This window comes from Primulina tabacum, chromosome 8 (assembly GCF_025594145.1).
Source record: "Primulina tabacum isolate GXHZ01 chromosome 8, ASM2559414v2, whole genome shotgun sequence".
Classification (NCBI taxonomy): domain Eukaryota; kingdom Viridiplantae; phylum Streptophyta; class Magnoliopsida; order Lamiales; family Gesneriaceae; genus Primulina; species Primulina tabacum.
The window spans coordinates 11,331,752-11,351,892 of record NC_134557.1 but is presented as its reverse complement, the minus strand read 5'-3'; positions in this window follow the sequence as shown (position 1 = coordinate 11,351,892).

The window sequence follows — 20,141 nt, the reverse complement described above, 5'->3', positions numbered from 1 at the left end:
GATTGAATAATTTGTAAATTATTTGAAAAGAATTAAAGTTGAATTTATAAAAAACAGTTTGATTGAAACAATTTATCAAAGAATTTGTCTGCAATATTTGGTAATTGAAAGAATACATAAAATATTTCAACAATACCTACGAAAACAGTAACTTTAACTAAATGCGATAAAATAAATATACACAATATTTTTATGGATGTTCGGAGATTTACAACTCTGTAGGAAAATTGATGTTTTGATGTTAACAAATGATTTAAGGCAAAACTTAATCTTAGCTAAACTGGATTAGTGAAGTAAAACTGGATAAAAAGACGCAGAAACATCTTTTTTTTTAAAGTTTGTGACCATTGTAATTTAAAGTCTATAAATAGAGACAAAGATCCGTTGAGCAGGGCACACTAAGTTACAGGAACAACAATTATACACTTACAATAGCTATGTGTTTTAAGCTTACAAATTTAAGTAAAACTAATCTTACTCTCAAGCATACTTTACAAAGTATTGTATCTGATAATTGAAGATCATTAAGTGCTAGAAATATTTTGTAATTCATTTTATTCGAAAACAATTTGTATAATATTTCTTCGTTCAATTGAGTAGACTATGATTTTCAGTTTTGACAGTGTTAAGTCCAAACTGAACTGAGTCTTTTGCAAATTGCTTGTATGATCAAAATCTTCTAGCGTGAACCTACCCAAAAGGAAGAAGGGGTGACACAGTGCTTGAGTTCTCCGAATATCCAGAAGCAAATTTCTGTCTATTAACCATTCAGTTTATCTAGTCAAGACAGCAGAAGAACGCACGCGGCCACGCAACTTCACGCGCAACCGCGCCCGCACAGACACGAGCCAGTTGAGCAGAGCTTCGCGCGCGTCCGCGCGACTTCATACGCTACCGGGCACGCGGAGTTCAGAAAACTTATAAAAAGCCGCGAGCTAGGTCAGAAACGGGATTGAGCCGCCTTGGGAAAGAGACATACAAGCAAAAAAACCGTTTTGAAGAGAAAAACACACGGGAGAGAGGCGCTGACATGAGACGAAGATCCAGAGTGCGAAGAACAATCACAAATACGAAGAACGACGGATCTGGGGACGGAGACAACACTTCTGATTTGTCATATATTCCTTCGCTTTTATATTTTCTTGTATTCCGATGTCTAATTTTCTAGTCTAGAGAATGACGTAACTTTGTTGATACGATGATTTGACGCAATGATTTATTTGATTGAATTCCGCTCTTGTTTAATTGTGTTCTCTGTGTTATTTTACTACAATTTACTGGCCATAAATTGTGTGTTGTTTGATTAATTCTATAACTCGGGAGAGTGACTAGGATTATAGATCATTAGAGACACATCGTTGAATGTTTATATCGTTCAGAAGGCGTATAACTTTAGCGAGGCTTAGGTAAGAACATTGTTTGCAATTACCAATGAAACTTAGATTTAAACTAGGAATATTAAAATCGAAGTTTGATTGATACAATTTATTCGTCACTTGGAAAAGGGGGAATAAAATAATTAAGTGTTCTTGGTCATTAAATAATTGGAATTCATGAATATAAATTTAACTGGAAATAATTATCGTGAAAACTTGGTGAAATCATTTCTCTAGATATTTTTTCATATTGTTATTTCTCAACTCGATGATTAGATTAATTCTTTGTTTTCGATTAATTCGATTGAGCAAATGAAATCTCATTTGATTTCTCTAAATAAAGTTGAGACTATTTTAATTACAAGCATTGATATACTTTTAGTTTACACTCCTCGTGGGAACGATACTCTACTTACATTTTATTATAACTTGATATCGTGCGCTTGCGAGCAATCAAGAAAACACGCAACACGTTTTTGGCGCCGTTGCTGGGGATTGTCAAAATTTGAATTTATATCATTATTGTTATCAATTAATCTAGATTTTAATTTAGAGATTTTTATTTTTTATTTTATATTGATTGAGTTTTTCATTTTTTCTGCTTGACAGTGCATGCTAAGATCGCAAAACCCTGACTTGCTTATTTTTGATCCGGAGATCGAAAGAACTGCGAGAAGATTAAGAAAATCAAGAAGAGACATGATCGGTTCAATGTCTGAACACAGAGAGAATGACAGACAAAACCCGCCAGAGGCTATACCTATCAGAGATCACTTCCGACCAGTGATCAACAATCATTACTCTGGTATTGCAAGAGGGACCATCAACGCCAATAATTTTGAGTTGAAGCCTGCTCTGATCAATATGGTTCAGCAAAACCAGTTTGCTGGAACTGCCACTTCTGATCCTCATGTTCATTTGAGGACATTCCTGGAGATCACGGATACAGTAAAAATTAATAATGTTTATGATGATATTATTAGATTGCGTTTGTTTCCATTTTCTCTCAGGGACCAAGCAAGAGGATGGCTTCAGTCGCTTCTTTTGGGGAGTATCACAACATGGCAAGAGTTGGCAACGAAATTCCTGGCGAAGTATTTTCCTCCTGCAAAGTCTGCACAGTTGAAGATTGAGATTAGTACGTTCAGGCAGACTGATTTTGAGTAACTCTATGAGGCGTGGGAAAGATACAAGGAGCTGTTGAGAAAGTGCCCGAACCATGATTTTGAAGACTGGGTGCAAATTGAATTATTCTACTACGGTCTGAATGGGCAAACAAGAGGAACAGTGGATGCTGCAGCTGGTGGCACGATCTTTGCTAAATCTCTCAAGCAAGCTTATGACTTGCTTGAACAGATGACGATAAATAGCTACCATTGGCCGTCTGAATGGGCAGGAGTAAAAAGGACAGCTGGAGTTTATGCTTTGGATCCTATTACGTCACTCAATGCTCAGACATCTGCATTGACCACTAAAATTGCAGCTATGAATAAGGTGAGCACATCAAAGACTGAGAGTCCATCGATTTTTGCTGAAGAACAATCTCTTCTTGAAGAAGCTCAGTATATCAACAACAGAAATTTTGGAGGATTTGGCGGATATCGAGGTAACTCTCCCCCTAACACTTATCATCCTGGTTTGAGAAACCATGAAAATTTTTCAAATGCAAATAATAAGAATGTGTTGAATCCTCCACCGGGGTTCAATACATCAAAGGGGGAAGGAAAGCCTTCGTTTGAGGATTTTGTAGGAATGTTTGTTGTTGAATCTGGAAAAAGGATGGCAAGGACTGAGTCTCGTCTTGACAATATGGAGACTCACATAGGAAATATGGGAGCCACAATGAAATCTTGGGAGACGCAAATTGGGCAGTTGGCCAATGCTTTGAGAGATCAGAATAGGGGTCAATTTCCTAGTAACACAGAAGTTAATCCAAAAGAGCAGTACAAGGCAGTCACTTTAAGGAGTGGAAAGGAATTTGAGGTACAAAGTCCCAAAGAGAGAGTGGAAAGTGAGAAGACTGTTGAAGAAGGTGAAACTGAGACATCTAAAGCTGAAGTTGAAGTTGAACAACCTCCAGTATTTAAGCCGACTCTTCCATACCCTCAGAGGTTCAAAAAAAAGAATTTGGATGATCAGTTTGCAAAATTCTTAGAGATTTTTAAGAAGATACACATCAACATACCATTTGCTGACGCTTTGGAGCAAATGCCGAACTATGCAAAATTTATTAAAGATGTGATGTCTAAGAAGAGGAAACTGCAAGAGTTTGAAACTGTGAAGCTGACTGAAGAGTGTAGCGCCATTTTGCAAAAGAAGCTACCACAAAAATTAAAAATCCAAGAAGTTTTACTATTCCTTGCTTTATTGGTGGTTCTAAATGTAGTAAAGCTTTATGTGATTTAGGAGCAAGTATTAATTTGATGCCATTTTCTATTTACAGGGAATTGGAGCTTGGAGATGTTAAACCAACTACTATCACCTTACAGCTTGCAGACAGAAGTCTCACGTATCCACGTGGGATCATCGAGGATGTTCTGGTAAAAGTGGATAAATTTATTTTTCCTGCTGACTTTGTGATTTTAGATATGAAAGAGGATCATGATGCTCCATTAATCTTTGGGAGACCGTTTCTGACGACTGTAAGGGCATTGATAGATGTGCATAAGGGTGAACTCACCTTGAGAGTTGGTGGAGAAGCAGTCATTTTTAACATCTATCACGCCATGAAGGGATCGAATGAGGTAAGCACTTGTAAAATTATTGATGTTATAGACTCATGTGTGTCTCTTGAATGTGCAGGAACTAGGGATCCTTTGGAGAGTTGTTTGATAAGTGCTACAGGAACTGTTGATGAAGACAATTGGGAAGTGAAAGAGCAAATGGTGGCTCTTGAGGCACTGCAGAAAGAAAGGAGAAAAGATGCACCAATTGAGGAGTTCAATGTAAATGAGAAAATTGAGGTAAAACCACCTTCCCATGACTTGAAGGAACTGCCAAGCCACCTTTGCTATGCATTTTTAGGTGAGAAGTCTACATATCTAGTAATTATCTCTTCTTCTCTTACATGTGCTGAAACGGTAAATTATTGAGAGTGTTGAGGAAATATAAAAATGCGTTAGGATGGTCGATTTCTGATATTAGGAGAATTAGCCCTACTATATGCATGCATAAAATTTTAATGGAGGAGTCGTATACTCCTTATGTGGATCATCAGAGGAGGCTAAATCCAGCCATGAAGGAGGTAGTGAAAAATGAGCTGTTGAAATTGTTAAATGCTGGTGTGATTTATGCTATTTCTGATAGTAGTTGGGTGTCTCCTGTGCAAGTTGTACCAAAAAAAAGGTGGGATAACTGTGGTTAGAAATGAAAACGATGAACTAATATCCACTCGTACTGTAACTGGTTGGCGAGTATGTATTGATTATAGAAAGTTGAACAATGCCACACGTAAAGATCATTTTCCACTTCTTTTTATTGACCAAATGCTTGACAGACTTGCTGGTTATTGTCATTATTGTTTTTTAGATGGTTATTCAGGTTATAACCAAATTGCTATAGCGCCAGAAGATCAGGAGAAGACTACTTTCACGTGTCCCTATGGCACGTTTGCTTTTAGGAAAATGCCTTTTGGGCTATGCAATGCACCTGCCACTTTCCAGAGGTGCATGATGGCCATATTTGCGGATATGGTGGAGAAAATAATGGAAGTCTTCATGGATGACTTTTCGGTATTTGGTTTTTCGTTTGATCATTGTTTACATAACTTATCCCTTGTTTTGCAGAGATGCCAGGAAAAGAACTTAGTTCTTAACTGGGAGAAATGTCACTTTATGGTCCAAGAGGGGATTGTTCTTGGACATAAATTGTCTTCTAGGGGATTAGAGGTAGATAGAGCCAAGGTGGTTGCAATCGAAAAACTTCCCCCACCAAAGAACATCAAAGGAATAAGGAGCTTCCTGGGACATGCAGGGTTTTATCGTAGATTTATTAAAGATTTTTCTAAGATCACTAAACCCTTGTGTAATTTACTCGAAAAAGAGTCCACTTTTGTATTTGATGATGATTGTTTGCAGGCATTTGAGAAGATCAAGAAGGCGTTAGTCACTGCACCAATTATGATAGTACCGGACTGGAAGGAGCCCTTTGAGCTAATGTGTGATGCAAGTGATTATGCAGTAGACGCTGTCTTGGGCCAAAGAAGGGAAAAGATGTTTAGGGCAATTTACTACGCAAGCCGCACAATGGATGCCGCACAACAAAATTACACTACAAATGAGAAGGAGATGCTTACAGTAGTGTTTGCTTTCGACAAATTCAGGCCCTATTTGATCGGCACAAAGGTAGTTGTTTTTACTGACCATGCAGCTATTCGCTACCTATTTGCCAAGAAGGATGCAAAACCACGCTTGATTAGGTGGATTTTGCTACTACAAGAATTTGACTTCGAGGTCAAAGATAAGAAAGGAAGTGAGAATCAAGTGGCTGACCACTTGTCGAGACTTGAGCGGCTGACCACTTGTCGAGACTTGAGCGGCTGACCACTTGTCGAGACTTGAGCTGGAGGAGAAGAAAGAAGAGGGAGCTATACAGGAAACCTTTCCGGATGATCATCTCTTCGAGGTAAACTCTGTACTTCCTTGGTTTGCTGATATTGCTAATTTTTTGTGTTGCGGCACCCTTCCTCCAGATTTGAGCTATCATCAGAAAAAGAAGTTCGTCTATGATATCAAGTTCTTTTATTGGGATGATCCATTTGTGTATAAGAGATGTTCTGACCAAGTGATTAGGAGATGCGTGGAGAGTATCGAAGCACATCAAATTCTGGAGAAATGTCATTCTTCACCATATGGTGGACATTTTGGAGCGTCACGAACAACAGCTAAGGTATTGCAATCTGGTTTTTATTGGCCTAGTTTGTTTAAAGATAGTTATACCTTAGTAAAATCATGTGATAGATGCCAGAGGTTAGGAAACATCTCCAGGCGTCACGAATTACCACTGACAAATGTTTTGGAAGTGAAACTTTTTGATGTTTGGGGCATTGATTTCATGAGACCCTTTTCCCCTTCTTTTGATAATTCTTATATTTTATTAGCTGTGGATTATGTTTCAAAATGGATGAAAGCAATCGCCACCAATACTAATGACGCTCGTGTTGTAGCTAAATTCGTGCATAAGAACATCTTCACCAGGTTTGTAACATCGAAAGCCATCATAAGTGACGAAGGGTACGCATTTTTGCAATAGGATTTTCAACTCACTTTTGGCTAAATACAGTGTGAAGCACAAAGTGGCACTAGCATATCATCCTCAGTCGAATGGACAAGCTGAAATATCCAATCAGGAAATTAAACAAATACTGAAAAAGACTGTCAACACTAATCGGAAGGATTGAGCCATTAAGTTGGATGACGCATTATGGGCTTATCGGACTGCATTCAAGACGCCTATTGTGATGTCACCTGTACCGGCTGGTTTTTGGTAAAGCATGTCACCTACCGCTAGAATTGGAGCACAGAGCATTTTGGGCAGTAAAGAAGTTAAACTTTGATTTAAAAGCTTCTGGCGATATCCAAAAACTGCAGTTAAATGAGATGGATGAATTTCAAAATGAAGCATATGAGAATGCCAAGATCTACAAAGAGCAAACCAAGAAGTGGCATGATAAGATCATTGTGCGAAGAAAATTTGAACCTAGGACAACAAGTGCTGCTTTATAATTCTCGTCTCAGACTATTTCCAGGAAAGTTGAAATCAAGGTGGTCAGGACCCTTTATAGTGGAGGCAGTGCAACCATACGGAGCAATCGAACTCAAATGCAATGATGGTAGAACGTTTAAGGTGAATGGTCAGCGAGTGAAACACTATTTTGGAAACGAAGTGCGGAACATGGAAAATATCTCACTGGCCGAATCCACTTAAGGCATAACTGAGTCGAGCTGACGACGTTAAACCAAGCGCTTGTTGGGAGGCAACCCAACCAGTATCTTTTATTTCTTTCGTTCTCTTTATTCGCTTCTATTCTATTTTCACAAGTAATTTTGTCCTTACATTTTTTATGTTGTTGAACTCCTGCATATGACGATCAGATATTGACATGTGTTTTATTGTGCAGATAAAAGTTGAAACGGGCGTCAATCGGAGTATATAAAAAAAACAAAAAAAACTTTTGGAGATGCAGACTTAAGCGCGCCACCGCACGACATCATGCGCAGCAGCGTGCTCAGACAGTGGGCATCGAGACAGAGAGGTGCGCGTTGCCGCACAAGATCATGCGCATAGGCGCGCGCCCCGATCAAAACCGAAAGACCAGAAGCGCGCGCGCAGCCGCGCCACTTCATGCGCGACCGCGCGCGCAGCGCACCAGGGCAACTACAAAATCGTATATCAGCACCTCCCCCCCTTATTTCCTCCTTCACAAACCCTACTCTCCTACCTTACAAATCCTCTCCAACACAAACACTCCATCCCCTCCAACAATTCCAACTCAAACACTTCCACAACTCTTCAAATAAAAAAAAACACTCATCATCTACACTCAACCACCACTCAACATCTCCACACCACAACCTCCAGCGCCGCCGCTGCTGCCACCGCTGCACTTCCAGCAGTCGCCGCCGCCACCGTAAACTACCACCGCCTACTATCGCCGAGTGTCATCTACGGTTAATTTTCTACACTCGAAATTCCAATTATTGTGCTTTGTTAACGGTTAATTTTCTACACTCGAAATTCCAATTATTGTGCTTTGTTACTATTTGAGTTAACTTCTACCAATCAAGCAATTGTGGGTGCCATTGTGCTATAATTGTGGTTATAAGTGTGGATATTGTTGAAACATCATGCCGCCTAGAAAGAGATCGAAGAACGTGGCTTCCTCTTCTCGTTCCTATGATGCCAATAAATTTTGGAACGAGGAAGCCTTTAGAATTTATGAGGCGACCTTGTCTAGGTCTATTATCAAAGAAAGAGGGCTAGATCTGACATACCATGACCGTGAGATAATTAAGGAAGTTGAGCAAAGGGGGTGGTTGGATATAGCCCAGTCACCGCCAGACGCAGTTATTTCTGTAGTTCGTGAATTTTATGCCAATTTGAGAATTAAACATGAGGACTACAGAGTTTATGTGCGAGGAAAACTGGTCTCTTTTGATTCGGCAACTATTAATGCTATCTATAATTTGCAGAGTTTTGAAAACGACGAGTATACTGCTTTTATTATTGGCACTGTAGATTATGATGCTATTATCAGGAAATTGTGTATCAAGGGTGCAGAGTGGCGTTTGAAACAAGGCTCCCCAGTCACTCTAAAGAAATCTGAATTACTCCATGACCCACGATATTGGGCCTCATTCATCCTATCACGGAATAATGCCATCTTCTCATCAGACAGAAATCACCAAAGACAAAGTGGCATTGATTTACGCCATCATGACTGGGAAGACAGTGGATCTTGGGAAGATAATTAATATTTTCATTATGCGTGCTGGTACGGGACTCATGACCGTCAGCCTCCCTTGTCCACACACTATCAGTTGCTTTATGTCTTCATGCTGGTGTACCAATGGGCGCGGATGAACAAGTTTTGAAAGCCAAGGGCCCAATCACGGTATATGCTGCAGACCGCTTGTACGGAGGACGAAGAGTTAGAACGACAAGATGCTCGGGCAGCTTACAACCAGAGGGCTAGAGAACGCCAAGAGCCGCCACCAACATCAATCCCTCGAGTCAGTTTGCGAGACAAGATGTTCCGAATGGAACATGATATGCGGGCTCAGCGCCAAGAGTTGGATGAACACCGACACACTACTCATACTTTCATGTCTTATATAATGGACTTCACATTGGTGCTCGCCCAGCGCTTTCCACCTATTGGACCCGAGGATGCTCCCTTTTCACCACCATCAGACTGGCCACCACAGTACCCACCACCAGAACCACCGCCGTAGCCCACGGACAAGGATGATGAAGATGGCTGCGAACGAAAACTTGAGCAATGAGTTCTGACACTCGTGCGTGAGGTATGTGTTGTCACATTTATCGTTTAAATTATACATTGAGGACAATGCATACTGTAAGTTTGGGGGGGTTGCTTTGCGTATTGATTGTTTGAGTTGTTAATTCATTGTTAGTTTAGTTATTTCTGCACAGTAGCTAGAATTTTTGTATTTCGCAGTAATAAAAAAAATTTGTTTATTTATTTATTGCTTGCTAGTTTTGTTAGGAAGAGTCATGGATACGTCATCGTGTGGCCAATGATGAAAATGAAATCATGGTTGTAATGCATATATGTATTCATGATAACTTGGGAGTAACAAATATCTTTGCACGGTCATGTTTGTTGATACTATCAAGGCTTGGAGACAATTTACATACCTGTGATGCTAAATAGACAACAGAGATCTGAAATTTAGTATTTCTCACATGACATTAACTGACATATTAGCAAACACAGAAATGACCTAGGCGATCTTTCTCAATGTCTTTGGGTCTGTTTCATTGTTATTATCGTTCGTTAGCCCATTGAGCCTCGAGTAGATTGAGATGCTTGATTTTTCTTTGTACACCTATCTCATAAATCTTTTTATTGAAAAATGCATGTGATTGGGTTGTATGAGTTGACCTATGGATTGACGGAAATCTAGAACATGCTTGAACACATTTCGAGGCGAAATACGGATAATATGTGACATAGGAATGATTTAGGCAATCTTTGAAACCATTTGAGCCTTCGATCCTATCAAATAAACATGAAATATCTCTAATGTCCCATTTTGAGCCTATTTAAAAAAAATCAAGTGGTATGTGTCAATGACATGCAATTAGCCCCACTTGTATCTATTCTACATCCCACAACAATTACCTAATAAAGCTTATACACTTATTGTCCTACCTAATTTTGAGAGAAATAAGTTCATAGGTGTTGTAGATTCATATACTTCTTGAAGGAAAAAAATGTGCAAAAAGGAGTTGAAAAAGAGACCGAAAATAAGAAAAAACAATCAAAGGAATGAATCAAAAAGTGGTGAAAAAGTAAAATATGGGAAAATCGAGGATATGATTGGGAGGAAAACAATAAAGTGATGGTGAATGAAAGGAAAATGAAAATGATGAAGATTCATTTATTTCTCTCAAATTTTGATTTTCATACCTTTTATTGTAGCCATGAGCCATAGCCTAACATTACAAGCCTACAAGACATATTAACCTTGTCACATCTATCCAATATACTAGTGGAGAAAAGTTGTTCAAGTCAAGCCTATGGATACCTGAGAAACATTGTTAGCAAGTATGGACTTTAATCATTGGCATGTGAGCATCTCATGGTGTGACAACATTTTTTGGTATACTTTTTTTGAATATCTATTGAACCAAATAATCACCAATAAAGTCCTTTGAGATCTGTGTAAGTGAACTTGTATATTAATGAAGTGTAAGTTAAACTGAACTGAAAATCTCTTGAGCTTATAAGGCTAGTGGGTATTGTAAATTTATTTGAGCATTTGATTGGGTAAATGAACATTACATATCACACACGCACGTGACTCTTGAGTGATTATGAATTACATAAAAATGGATTAGTCGGAGGCCAAGATAAATGGTTGCATATCCATGACTGTTAGTCGTTATCATTACTTATTGATTGAGTTCCTGTTTTTAATTTCATTTTGCTCGGGACTAGCAAAAGTTCAAGTTTGAGGGGGTTTGATAAGTGCAAGATTTGCACTTAATTTATATAAGAATCCATATTGAATTATGTTAGTTTCGAACGGAATTATGCGTTTTTGGCTTGTTTTGATTGTCATTTCAGGTATGGAGAAAACAAGGAAACGAAGCCAAGTGGACCAAGAAAACAGAGCGGTACGCAAAAAAAAAACGGATCAAGAAGTGCGCCATTGGAAAAAGGTGCGCGCGCGGCCGTGCAACTTCACGCGCAACCGCGCGCGAACAAATATAGGCAAGAGACCAGAACCTGGCGCGCGGTCGCGCGAGATCACGTGCACCCGCGCGAGCGCAGCAGAAGGACACAAGCAGAAGGAACGCACGCGGCAGCGCAACTTCACGCGCACAGACACGAGCCAGTTGAGAAAAGCTTCGTGCGCAGTCCGCGCGACTTCATACGCTACCGCGCACGCGGCGTTCAGAAAACATATAAAAAGCCACGAGCTAGGTCAGAAACGGGATTGAGCCGCCTTGGGAAAGAGACATACGAGCAAAAAAACCGTTTTGAAGAGAAAAACACACGGGAGAGAGGCGCTGACACGAGACGAAGATCCAGAGTGCGAAGAACAATCACAAATACGAAGAACGACGGATCTGGGGACGGAGACGACACTTCTGATTTGTCATATATTCCTTCGCTTTTATATTTTCTTGTATTCCGATGTCTAAGCCTTCGAACATGTGTTGTTCTTACTTAGAATTCGTCATGAACTAATTTTCTAGTCTAGAGAATGACGTAACTTTGTTGATACGATGATTTGACGCAATGATTTATTTGATTGAATTCCGCTCTTATTTAATTGTGTTCTCTGTGTTATTTTACTACAATTTACTGGCCATAAATTGTGTGTCGTTTGATTAATTCTATAACTTGGGAGAGGGACTAGGATTAAAGATCAATAGAGACACATCGTTGAATGTTTATATCGTTCAGAAGGCGTATAACTTTAGCGAGGCTTAGGTAAGAACATTGTTTGCAATTACCAATGAAACTTAGATTTTAACTAGGAACATTAGAATTAAAATTTGATTGATACATTTTATTCGTCACTTGAGAAAGAGGGAATAAAATAATTAAGTGTTCTTGGTCATTAAATAATTGGAATTCATGAATATAAATTTAACTGGAAATAATTATCGTGGAAACTTGGTTAAATTATTTCTCTAGATATTTTCTCATATTGTTATTTCTCAACTCGGTGATTAGATTAATTATTTGTTTTCGATTAATTCGATTGAGCAAATCAAATCTCTTTTGATTTCTTTAAATAAAGTTGAGACTATTTTAATTACAAGCATTGATATACTTTTAGTTTACACTCCTCGTGGGAACGATACTCTACTTACATTTTATTATAACTTGATATCGTGCGCTTGCGAGCAATCAAGAAAACATGCAACACCAACTAACATTGACATCAAGAATACAAAGTTCAGTTTCTAATTAGACTGAATTATTTTGAAGTTAAGTAATTTGTTGTGAGTGTTTATTCAACCTCCTCTTCTAAACACATCCATTGATCCTATTAAGTGGTATCAGAGCGAGGTTTATTCTTGTCTCTGAACATTTCTTTAAATTACTTCTTTTAACAAAATTTCAGTGTTTTCAAAGAAATATTTCGACGACTAGAAGATAAGGATACATGCTCATTTAGCTGCACAAGACGATGATATGTGGTATATTTCATTATTGATGGACCAACGGAAAATTATGAAAGCAAACACTGTTATTGCTATAACTAATGGGGCACCTTAGAAAATTGAAAAGCTAATAAATGAATGGACAAACGATGATAATAAGAAAGCCAACTCCGCTAATGTGGCTAAAGATATATTGTGTAAAACTCTTGAAAAGAATAATTTCAGCAAGATCAAAATGTGCAAGACAACAATGAAAATTTGAGAAAAACTGAATCAGTTGTGCGAGGAAAATGAACAAACAAAAGAAAACAACAAACTCTCTGTTGCTACACAAAAGTTTGATAGACTCAAAATGAAACAAGGAGAATCAATGTCTGAATTTGATGAATGAGTAAGGAACTATCATTGAACTGAGTGCACTTGGAAAATGGTACAATAAATGAGAAGTTATGCTGGAAGTGATGCATGGTTTGTTCAAGGAATGAAATGTGAAAACAATGGTAATGAGAGAATCTAAAGATTTGAACAAGTCTTCAGTTTCCTTATCTGAAATGCAAGAGCAGAAACCATTTGAGACAAAACTAGTCTCGGTTTCAACAACAATGAAAGCATTGCTGAGACAAGTACTCAACCAAAACTGGAAAGGTGTAAAGGAAAGTATATTCATTTTGTTAGATCCAGTTTGGTATGTGACAAAGAAATCATCCCTCAAGTTTCAAAGGCTATTGAAAATATTAGTAAAGAAAGTTTGGTGTTGGTTACGTGTCTGAGAGTTCTAATGCTAAGCCAAACTGGAAGCCTAACCGAACCAGGTTTCTAGGCATAACTCAGTGAAGCAAGCCGAATCGATACTTTAACGACAAGTCTATTCAGAAAAGATGCTGAAAATCAATGAAGTTGGAAGGGCTAAACATTTTGTATATGCTGAACACAGAACACACCACACACATGCCTATACACAACCTATTTGGAACACAACAAGTGGTCGGTCAATTAAACTTATCCATGTTTGGGTTCCAAAAGGACTAATCCCGTCTGGACCCAAGTAGGTATGAGTACCAAGAGTTATTCTTCATTTGTTATTGCAGAGCACATGAACTAAAATAATCAAGAAGTCAATTTGGTAGTTTGACAGTGGATGTTCAAGCCACATGACTTGTGAAACTAAACTGCTATCTAAACCGAGTCAGTTTACTAAACCAAAGATTACTTTTTGAGATGCTTCTCAAGGTAGAACCATAGGTAAGGTGTCAATTTGAGCAGTAACTGATCCAGCTGAACTGACCAATCAATTTGAAGAGATCAATTTAGAGGATGAAAGTAAAGATGAGGTCTATATCAACAAAAAGAGCCTGAGCTGTTTGATCAATCATTTGAACAAAATGATGTTCCAGTAGACCGATTTGCTGATGCACAAACAACGATTGAGAATCAAACTGATGACAACAAAACTGAAGTCAACTCCACTGATTCCAACCAAACGATTCAGTTCCATAGAACAACATTGGTGAACCTAATTATAGATGGAACAAAAATCATCCACCTAGCTTAGTAATAGATAACACATTTGCTCTGGTGATAACTAGAGGACATATGCTCAATCTATTTTTACATTCTAATTTCATTTATAACATTGAACATAAAAATATTGATGAAGATTTAACTGATAGTAGTTCGATTGATGTCATACAAGAAGAACTAACTCAGTTTACTAGAAAATCTATCTGGGATCTAGTTCCAAGACCTTCTCATCAATCAGTTATAAGTACAATACGGGTGTACAGGAACAACCTCAATGAAGATGGAGCGGTGGTGAGGAAGGAACAAAGTAAGACTAGTTGCTCAAGGATTTTGGCAAGAATAAGATATTGACTATGATGAGAGCTATGCTTCAATAGCTAGACTAGAAGCTATCAGGATATTCATTGTCTTTGCCTTTTACAAGAACTTCAAATTATATCAAATGAATGTAAATAATGCATCCTTGATTGGAGAATTAAAAGAATAAGTTTATATTGAACAACCTCTAGGTTTTATTAATAATTAATTTTCTTATTATGTTTATAAACTGAACAAAACTTTATATGATCTGAAATAGGCTCCAAGAGATTGGTACGACACATTATCTAAGTTTCTTATTGAATATGATTTCATTATAAGAACTTTTGATATGACTTTATTTAAGTTTACTAAAGGATATCATACTTTATCGATATAAATTTATGTTGATGACATTATTTTTGGGTCAGCTAATCCCAAACTACGTGAAAAGTTCTCTAAACTGATGCATGACAAATTTAATATGAGTATGATAGGTGAACTGACATTCTTTATTGACCTTCAATGGAAAAAATTGATAATGGTATTTACATTAGTCAAACTAGGTACACAAAGGAACTACTCAATAAATTTGGCATGGAAACATGTTTAGGATCAACAAGCCCAATGAGATCATGAGTTAAACTAGACAAAGATGAAAGGGGAATATCAGTTGAAGTAACCATATATCGAGGCTTAATAGGTTCTTTATTGTACATAACTACTAGTCGACCTGATATTGTTTTTGTTATCTGTATGTGTGCTGGGCTTTAGTATAATCCTAGTCAATCTCATTATTTAGCTGCCAAGAGAATTCTTAATATCTTAAAAGAACACAAAATATGGGCTTATGGTATGCTAAATACTCTTCTTTCAATTTAGTTGTCTATTCATATACAAATTATACATGGTGCAAGCTTGATAGAAAAGTACCAGTGGATCATATCAGTCTCTAGGAGACTGGCAGATATCTTGCTTTAGCAAGTAGAAGACTTCCATTGCAACATCCACAATTGAAGTCGTAACATCTCGAAAGTTTGAAGGTCCACGTGAACCACATACATGCAAGTTATCAAATTTCTTATGTATTTTAAGGTTATTCGAGACGCGATCGAGGAACGGAGATCGGGGACTATATAAATGAAAATATTTTTATTAAATGACTATTTTTAATTATTTAATATATGGTATATTTTAATATGTATTTTCTAAAATGAGGTATTTTGAGGTATTTTTACTCGTCTAGTCGTATTTTAAACCGGCAATCAATGTTTGACGAAAAGAAGGACTTTTGGAGGCTCGGTTAATATTTTCGAGAAGCAACCTAAAAAAATATTTTAATTGCCATCTAATGGGCCTACTATACTAAGTTATTGGGCCTAACTTGCTACATAAGTATTTATATCAATTAAAAGCCTTCCAAAACCCTAAACCTACTACACAAACACACGCATACCTCACACACAAACTCAAGGACTCTCCATCAGCACACAAACACACACACACCACAAATTTTTGAGAGGAAAATCACGTGAATGGTGCATAATTTCAGCAAGTTCATCCCTACGTCGACGTCCCTCGCATTGCAAGTCGTTTTTCGTGCATAATAAACGCAAAGACACGTCTTAATCTTTCTTCACTCATTTTTCACACCATATTATATGTTTTGGTGCATGATTACATGAAAAACATGATACGACTTTGTATATTTTTGATTTTATGGCATAACATGAACAAAACTAGAGTTTTCCTTTTTTAAAACTCTTATTTATGATGCACAAAGGGGCTGCCATGATAGGGTTTCTTGAAGGGACATTTTTCCAACATGCTAAGGGTCCATATATGCTTAGATAAGGGCTTCACACGCAGGGTAGAAGGATGGAACGAAATTTTGTGTTTTAAGGGCTAGGGTTTTTGGCCAAGGATTCCTAGGAGGGCACGAGTCTTAGCTACTGTAGGGGCATGTTCAAGGGTCATGAGAGAGGCTAGTCAAGGTCCTAGGGTGGTCGCATGAGGGCTGGTGCAAAGGAAAGGGGCTGTGGTGTGAGGCTTGGACGCGCGAGACTCCTAAGAGACGGATTTGAGGGCTGAAAGGGTATAGCTCGCGAGGTCTGGTCCAGTTGGTCATTTAGGGCTCGGTATTGGTCCTACAAAGGCTTCCTAGGGGCTGGTCTTGTTGGTTAAGTGTTGAGGCCGATGGGTGCAAAGGATTGTGAGGCTAGGGTTTCAAAACTAAGGGCAGAAAATTCAGTGGCTAGTATAGGCTTATTCAAAGGTCTTAATTGGCTTGATTTGAGTTGTATATGGTATGGTTGTGTGTTAATAAGCTATGGTTCAAGTTTGGTATGGTTTAGTTAAGTTTTGAGACAATTCGGGTTAAAATGTGAGGCGTAGGTTTTAGTTATAAAACGAATGGAGAAATTAGTCTAGGAGCTTAAGTTTACGTCTAAAAAATATTTATGGGTGTATTTTAAGGTGTTATGTTAAGTTTGGATGGATTTGGATCGTCGTTTCGAGGTCTAAGGATAAATTGAGAAAGTTAGGGTTTCAGGGGCAAAACGATCGTTTACACCTGAAAAATGTTAGACATCCTGCAGTGCGCTAAATGCTGTAATAAATGTTAAAATTTTTATGGAATTTTATGATGAAACGTTAATTCTAAAAGAGATGTTCCATGCTTGGTTTAAAACAAAATGATTTATATATGCATGAATTTTTATTAGTGATGAAAATATAAAAGGTTGAAGGAGGTGAATTAATTGTGACTAATATGATGATTTGACGATATGTAAGCCAAGGCTCAGTTGACGGATGAGAGTATCGCTGATGTCCCCGCCGTCCGGTACCGTGGTTATACGTAGATGGATCTATCGACTTACAGCTAATATGAAAGTAACAATTAACGATCCGAATTCAATGAAAATGAAAACATATACGTATATGATGAAAGTAAAATATTTAAGTTTTTATTAAAAATATCTTTCACTGTTGCTTGTGAATATATATGTATTACTTGTTATCATGGTTAAGGTTTGCTGAGTCAATAGATTCACTAGGTGTGATCGATGCATGTTAGCATGATGTTGATGATAATGGGGGACTTGATGGTTGAACTAGTTGGACTGAAGGTGCACACAACTCGAGGACCGTCGCTAGTTTTCCGCTAAATTATGTTTATGATTTAAGTTTACTTTAAAGATTCTATGACTTATGATGCTTTGAGTGGTTTCGAGAGATTTAAGAATTTATGCTTTATTTTGAAAATGCTAGTTGTAGGTTTGGGTGGATGATTTATGATTTCACATTTTGAATTGCATTTTTGATATTTTCAAATAATAGGTTGGTTGGTATTTAAATAGCAAATATATATATATATATATATATATATATATATATATTATATAGTGTTTCGGCCGAAAGTATGGATGGCAAATAAATTCTAGTACATTTTAAAGAAAGACGAGTAGTGGACATTTCAGAAGTAGAGTACTTAGTTGCTTGAAGCTGTTGTGCCCAACTGCCCTGAATTCAACAAAAGTTGAGAGATTATTGGATCTTTGCACATGAGTCACCAATATTTTGTGACAATACGAACACCATCGAAATCACCTACAATCAAATTCTACACTTTAGGACCAACCACATTGATGTCAGACATCATTTCATTAGAGATCATACATTGAAGAGAAACATAAGACTAGAATATGTCTCGACTGATCAGCAAGCATCAAATATTTTCACAAAGTCAATAACAGAGACTAAGTTTTCTTACTCTAGAAATATTTTAGTCTTATTGATTTATCTTAATACTTAATTTAGGGAGAATATTGATTGTTAAGAAGTTCAACTGAAAATACTCAGTTTACATTGAGCTCAATTGACTGTCATTTTAGTTCCCTAAATTGATCTTTTGTGCTTTTAGACTAACTGATCTTATCATTTAGTATACTGATTTTTAACTCAGTTTAGTTCCATATCAAGTTGTGATGGTTGAATGATCAGTCTACTTCAAATTAGTTTACCAATTTTTCAAAAATATTTTTTTCCAATGACAGACTGCCACATGTCTTGTCAAAGGAAATTCAAAAAGTACCATACATAAGTACTTTGGTTTACCTCTTACATTTCTTACTTCACTTTTCAAAATATTCTATACAATTCTTTGTGCTTTTGCTTACCAATTTTCAACTGCATTCAATATTTTATTAAATTTTCTTCAATTTCATTCTCAAAATGGCATCATCTTCACCAGCTTATGTTTTGAACTCTCTTGATGTAGACTTTGACACTATTTATGTCATGGAAGACGAAGCAATATCAGGAGTATTCCGACTGTTGGAGTCATCTGGACTCAGGAGTTTTCTTTCGGCATCTTGCTTGGACATATTTTTGACTGAGTTGGCTCGTGTCTATAAAAGAAGTAAAGTCAACGAAGAAGGAAAGATTGTGATGCACATCGATGAGCATTATCTACTGATCGACGAGGATTTCTTTACTTCTCTGTTTCGTCTTAAAGGTATTACAAGTTTTGCTAGCATTTCTTTAACTAAAATGGAGGAGATGAGAGCTCAAGTTAGAGTATCAGTTGATGACGGATGTAGTGGTCAAGGGTTTGATGGCTAAAGCTGGTTCTTTTATTGCCCTAACTGTCGAGAAGTTTCAATTAATGACGGTTATAGTAAAGAGGATGAAAATCAACTAGTCATCTATTCTGTTCAAAATTTTGAAGAATATGTGCAGCATACCAAGCAATCTTTTGGCATGGCAATTCAGTTGAGCAAACTATTTGAGGACTCTGACATTCCTCTAACACGAACTCAGGAAGTTTAATGCACAAAGCATCTTGGCTTTGAGGCTCGAGAATATTTCACCAGCAAGACTGCTAGAGGTTATGAAGAAAATTGGGGAGGAGCTAGCTCAGGCTAAGAAAGGACGTTAAAAGCAAAATCAGTTTGTCTAACAAGCCAAAGACTAAGAAGAAATTGATCATTCATGAGAGTGACTCTGAGACAACACCTTCACCACCAGTTAAGATAGAACCACCAAGACTAAACCAATCTCAACATGGAGCAAGCTAGAACTGTTGTCTGTTGAGAAGAAGGAAAAGAAGAAGAAGAATAAGAAGACTGAAGTAAAGAAAACTGATCCACTTTTGCCCAAAAATGATGCCAAGGCAGCTACTGCTAAGGCAACTGACAAGGAAGTTTCTGCCAAGCATACAGAAAATTTGACATTGGTTGGAATAGTTGCTCCTCTACAAACAGTTGCTCCAGCCACCATTCTACTGGAAGCAAGGCCTAAGGCGTGGTAATCAAGGATCTATTGAGTACACCAAGTTTAGACTGAACTCAAGTTTCTCTTTTAAAGGGACATACGGAAAAAAATGAAAGATGGTTGAAACTAAGAATTCCAAACCATTATCTATATTCCAAACTCAGATTGATTTATTAATGTATGAATTGAATTATTACACTGATACCAAAACAGAAATTTTTTATGAATGATATTAGTTTAGGACAATAAATCTTGCTCACAAACTGAAGAGGAAGGAGACTTCGAAGAAGTTCATTGCTCTTGAGA